This window comes from Myotis lucifugus, unplaced genomic scaffold, assembly GCF_000147115.1.
Source record: "Myotis lucifugus unplaced genomic scaffold, Myoluc2.0 scaffold_1233, whole genome shotgun sequence".
NCBI lineage: Eukaryota > Metazoa > Chordata > Mammalia > Chiroptera > Vespertilionidae > Myotis > Myotis lucifugus.
Window position 1 is genome coordinate 57,767 of NW_005872281.1, and position 6,448 is coordinate 64,214.

General features: G+C 53.1%; 1 pseudogene; it reads left to right on the plus strand.

Moving 5' to 3' along the window:
* Positions 1–1,498: 1,498 nt before the first annotated feature.
* LOC102427219 lies at positions 1,499–3,834 on the plus strand (annotated as a pseudogene).
* The last annotated feature ends 2,614 nt before the right edge of the window (positions 3,835–6,448 follow it).

The window sequence follows — 6,448 nt, forward strand, 5'->3', positions numbered from 1 at the left end:
CCACGCCTCTGGCGGACTCATGGGAGCGGGAGGAAATGCCCTCCTGTGGCTGCTTAGGGCGCCCTCCCATTTCTAAGGACAGATTTGCTTATTGGGAATTTGCAAAAGAAATGATTTTGACCCAAGAGTTTAAATATAAAGCAAAGGAATGCCTTTCTGAGACCACAGCTGACGAAGGGGAGGGTTCCTTCAGACTCGCTTTCCACGGAACCACTTTCCACGGAACCGGGACGTCCTGCCCTCGCGTCACTTCTGTGCCTACTGGTCACACTAACCGCCTGGAACAGCCGGCCCTTAACGCAGAGCCAGGACAGTCAGCCAATGTGTGCCCGTCCTGCCCGTGGGAGCCCAGCTGGCCCTCGCCAGGTGCACGGGCCTGAGCCGGGAGCACCCCGACCGGCAGCGCCCCGACCGGCAGCCCCCAACTGGCAGCGTCCCACTGGTGTGCGCCGAGTGGCTGTTTACCGGTGTCCCACCACCCAGACGCCTGCTCTCCTCGGGGCCAGGACCCAAGGTCTCCTGGTGACAGTGGCCACAGTCTGTGCTCTCAGCCCCAGGTCCTGCCGAGAACAGGAAGTGCCGTTTTCCCCACTTGCAGATGTGAAACCTGGGGCAGGGCCGACTGTCGGCGCATCGACTGCAGAGGACCCACGGGTAAGTGACATGGGCTCCCGCAGGCCGAGGGACGGCTGGGCTCACAGCTTTGGAACACTTTGAAGCCAAGTGCACGGGTCGCGCGGGAGCAGGCCCACGAGCACGCGGTCCTGCGCAGACTGCCCGTGGCCGTGGGATGGATGCCAGGAGGCCTGCATTAGGGCGAGGGAGACGGGTGCTTCCTGAAGGCAGCGTGAGGGCCGCCCTGGGGGGTGTCTGGGGTGGCGCTGCCACTGCGCTCTCTGTGGGGACACATGGGTCCCCCGACTCTCCAGGAAGAAGGGCCATCCACACAGAGGTCAGAGGTCAGGTGCCTTCCTCCCTCGGAGGCCTGCGCATCCCGTCCTGCAGAAGGACACCGGCTCTTTCCTTTAAAGAATCTTGGCACCCTGGCTGGTGGTTCAGTGGTTAGAGCGCCGGCCGGAGCACCAGAGAGTCTCAGATTTGATTCCTGGTCAAGGGCACGTACCTGGGGTGCATGCGGGACGCAACCAATCTCTCTCTCTCTCTCTCTCTCAAAAAAATATCATATCCTCGGGTGAGGATAAAAAACAACAAAAAATCACTTTATGTCCTGATACTAACTACCATTCTATCATTCTTAGGGCACTGACTTCTAATCTAACCAACACCATCATCTTTTTCTCTTTCAGAAACTTCGTAAAATGAATTGAGTGACTCCATCACACCCCATGAAATAAAGCAGAATATTAACCTGCTCCATTCTCCCCGGGACCCAGTGACAAGGGAGACGACGATGTTCGTCCATAACCTCATTCGTATTCTAGCATCAGCACAGTGCACAAGTTCAGTGATTTAAAAATAAAGCATTCAGATGCGACCTCATCTTTGTCAGTGCACAAAATGGCGCCTTACAGCCTCCTGGTGACCCGGCTGCAGAAAGCCCTGGGTGTGCGGCAGTACCATGTGGCCTCAGTCCTGTGCCAACGGGCCAAGGTGGCCATGAGCCACTTTGAGCCCAATGATTACATCCGCTATGACCTGCTAGAGAAGAACATCGACATTGTTCGCAAAAGACTGAACCGGCCTCTGACCCTCTCTGAGAAGCTTGTGTATGGACACCTGGATGACCCAGCCAATCAGGCGGTCGAGCGGGCAAGACGTACGTGCGGCTGCAGCTGTGGCCGGACCGCGTGGCCGTGCAGGACGCCACGGCCCAGATGGCCACGCTGCATATTGTCAGCAGTGGGCTGCCCAAGGTGGCCGTGCCGCCCACCATCCACTGCGACCATCTGATCGAGGCCCAGGTCGGGGTTGAGAAAGACCTTCTTCGGGCCAAGGACACAGACCAGGAAGTGTATAATTTCCTGGCAACTGCAGGTGCCAAGTATGGCATGGGCTTCTGGTGGCCTGGCTCTGGAATCATTAACCAGATCATTCTGGAAAACTATGCATATCCTAGGGCTCTTCTGATTGGCAATGATTCTCATATCCCCAGTGGCGGTGGCCTGGGGGACATCTGCATTGGAGTCAGGGATGCTGATGCCGTGGCCGTCATGGCTGCGATTCCCTGGGAGCTGAAGTGCCCCAAGGTGATTGGTGTGAAGCTGACGGGCTCACTCTCCGGTTGGACCTCACCCAAAGATGTGATCTTAAAGGTGCAGGCACCTGCACAGTGAAAGGTGGCATGGGCGCTATTGTGGAGCACCATGGGCCTGGTGCAGACTCCATCTCCTGCACTGGCATGGCGACCATCTGCAACATGGGCGCAGAAATCGGGGCCACAACTTCAGTGTTTCCTTACAACCACAGAATGAAGACTTACCTGAACAAGACAGGCCGGACAGACATTGCCAACCTAGCTGAGGAGTTCAAGGATCACCTGGTACCTGACCCTGGCTGCCACTATGGCCAAGTGATTGAAATTAACCTAAATGAGCTGAAGCCACTCATCAATGGGCCCTTCACCCCTAACCTGGCTCACTCCGTGACAGAAGTGGGCGCTGTGGCCGAGAAGGAACGCTGGCCTGTGGACATCAGGGTGGGTCTGATCATCAGCTGCACCAACTCCAGCTATGAGGACATGGGACGGTCAGCAACTGTGACCAAGCAGGCGCTGGCTCACGGACTCAAGTGCAAGTCCCAGTTCACCATCACACCCGGCTCTGAGCAGATCCGCGCCACCACTGAGCTGGACGTTGTGCACAGGTCCTGAGGGATGTGGGTGGCATTGTTCTGGCCAATGCCTGTGGCCCCTGCATTGGCCAGTGGGACAGAAAGGACATCAAGAAGGGGGAGAAGAACACAATTGTCACCCCCTACAACAGGAACTTCACAGGTCGCAATGACGCGAACCCTGAGACCCATGCCTTTGTCACATCCGCAGAGATTGTCACAGCCCTGGGCATTGCTGGCACCCTCAAGTTCAATCCCAAGACTGACTTCCCGACGGGCAAGGATGGCAAGAAGTTCCAGCTGGAGGCTCTGGATACAGATGAGCTTCCCCACACGAATTTCAACCCTGGGCAGAACACCTACCAGCACCCTCCCAAGGGTGGCCGTGGGCAGCGGGTGGACGTGAGCCCCACCAGCCAGCGTCTGCAGCTCCTTGAGTCTTTTGACAAATGGGATGGCAAAGACCTGGAGGACCTTCAAATCCTTACCAAGGTCAAAGGGAAGTGTACCACTGACCACATCACAGCTGCCGGCCCCTGGCTCAGGTTCTGTGGGCACCTGGACAACATCTCCAACAACTTGCTCATTGAAAATGGCAAGGCCAACTCTGTGTGCAATGCTGTCACCCAGGAATTTGGTCCTGTCCCTGACACTGCCTGCTACTATAAGAAACATGGCATCTGGTGTGGTGATTGGAGACGAGAACTATGGAGAGGGCTCAAGCCGGGAGCCCCACCTCCTTGGGGGTCGGGCCATCATCACCAAGAGCTTTGCCAAGATCCACAAAACCAACCTGAAGAAGCGGGGCCTGCTGCCCCTCACCTTCGCTGACCCAGCCGACTACAACAAGATTCACCCCATGGACAAGCTGACCATCCAGGGCCTGAAGGACTTTGCCCCTGGCAAGCCCCTGACGTGCATCATCAAGCACCCCAACGGCTCCCAGGAGACCCCCTCCTGAACCACGCCTTCAACAAGAGCCAGATCGAGTGGTTCTGCGTGGGCAGGGCCCTCAACAGGATGAAGGAGCTGCAGCAGTAGGTCCCGCCCTGCCCTCAACTCCGCTCCTGTCATCGTGGGGTGCTACATGTCACCAGAAGCAGATCTGACCCGACCACCGGGCTTCCCGCACTGAGAAGGCATGGCCAGGCCTCCTGCCCGCCCTCCCTCAGCCCATGGACGGCCCATGGTGGGAGGGTTGGTAACCTGCCTTCCCATTTTTTGTTTGGTCAGATCTTGAGCACCTCACGCAACTGTATTTATTTTTGATGACAAGATTCCTGTGTCAAGTTTTTCTCCTGTCTGATCATTTCATTGGTGGCTGAAGGATTTTAAAGAACCTTTTGATCTTGCAAGGAAAATAAGAATCCACATCCAGTGACTATTACAAAAATAAATAAAATTAAAGCATTGAGGCAATAAGATATTTTTTCCTGAAATAGTTGTTTTAGGTTTGCAATATATTTTTTTAAAACTTCCCAGACACATCTTGACACTTGAAGGGGTCTCAATGCAGCTGCAGAAACCCCATGAGACGTGGATTCCTGATGAACACCTGCTCCAGGCACATGCGAACCCCTCCCTGCATGGACTCTACCGCCAACCCTGGGAAGACTGGATCTGAACTGCTCGGGGCCACTTACACGTGGATAGAAAACAGCATTTTAAAAACTCCTCACCTAAGGATATGTTTTTGATTTTAGAGAGAGAGACTTTGATCAGTTGCATACTGTACCCACTGCAACCAAAGATCAAACCTGAAACTTAGGCATGTGTCCTGACTGGGAAGCGAACCTGCAACATTTTGGTGTACAGGATGACACTTCAACCGACTGAGCCACCTGGCCAGGACAGGAAACAGCATTTAAAAACAATTTTATTGATTGCTTTTAGAGAGAGAGAGAGAGAGAGAGAGACATCAATTTGTTGTTCCACTTATTTATGCATTCATTGGTGGAATCTTGGATGTGTCCTGAGCGGGGATTGGACCCGCAACCTTGGCGTATCGGGACGACGCTCTAACCAACTGAGCCGCCCGGCCAGGGCCAAAATAGTATTTTTGATACAAGTTTGTGAATCTGTGGATTTGGAGGGCTGACTGTATGCATTGTTTTAGGCCATCATCTATATAATAAAAGCATAATATGCTAATTAGACCAGATGTCTTTCCGGATGAAGCTGGGGCTGTGAGGGAAGCCTGCGTCCCGGGTGCCAGAGGGAAGCCAGTGCCAGCAGCTGGGGGAAGGAAGGCCTACTATTGCATGAATTTTGTGCATTGGGCTTCTAGTCCTATCTAATAATAGACAAACATGGTAATTGACCATACCTTCGCTACGCCTCCCATTGGCTAATCAGTGTGATATGCAAATTAACTGCCAACAAAGATGGCAGCTAATTTGCATATACCGGCTGGGAGCGAAGACTGAAGACACTGTAGAAGGAAGCCAAGCAACGGAGCCGAGATAGCAGAGATGGGCGGGAGGGAAGTGGCAGAGACGGGCGGGGTAGGAGCCGAAGAGACGGGAGTGAAGCCCTATTCTTGCAGGAATCCTCCTGCAATGGGCCTCTAGTATATAATAAAAGGCTAATATGCAAATTGACCGAATGGTTGAACGACCAGTTGCTATGATGTGCATTGACCACCAGAGGGCAGATGCTCAACACAGGAGCTGCCCCCTGGTGGTCAGTGCACTCCCACAGGGGGAGCGCCACTCAGCCAGAAGCCAGGCTCATGGCTGGCGAGCACAGCGGCAGTGGTGGGAGCCTCTCCTGCCTCCGTGGCAGCGCTAACGATGTCTGACTGCCGGCTCTGGGGAGCGGGCCTAAGCTGTCAGTTGGATATCCCTTGAGGGCTCCCGGACTGCAGGTCAGGCTTAGGGACTCCCCCCCCCCCCCCCCCGCAGTGTACAAATTTTGTGCACTGGGCCTCTAGTTTTATATAAAGGACTTGAGCATTTGTGGATATTGGTGTTGGGGGTGGGGGCTGGAACCAATCCCACGTGGGTACTGAGGGAAGACTGAGGTTTTAGTGAGTCAAAAGTTACATGTGGATTTTTTTACAACATGGGTTCCCCAACTCCTGTGTTGTTTGGGGTTGACTGTACACTATATGAGTCCTTAATACATGACTTGGCTAAGTCTAGAGCCGAAATCATGAAATCCGTAGCCTCATTTGCAGATACTGCTCTGCCAGACAACCAAACAGCATCACAGCTACACCCTGGCCTTTTCTCCAGTAAACAGACCACGTTGCTGGGCGAACCTCCATGTTCTATCACGGCGCTTCCCTGGAAGGGATTTTGTAGCGATTTCAACCCTCAGCCACCAGAAACGTCTTCACAATAACTTCATCTCTAAATTTTCCTAGATCGTATTTCTAAAGGAAAAAATTGTTTTCTTTTTATTATTCTGGATTGAAGAAATGCACACATTTCATTTATTGTCTGTTCTTATTAAACAAACCAGGCTCATTATAGAATCAATATCAACTTAACCACCCTGCCTCTGAGAAGAGCGGAAAGGTCACTCCGAGAAATTCAAACACTTTTCCTGCTGGAAGGGCCTGATTTTAATCACAGATACTATTAATTAGGGCTGTCACTGGGACAATTTTTTTTTTAATTATCACAAACTCAGTTCTAAGTATGCATTTTCAACC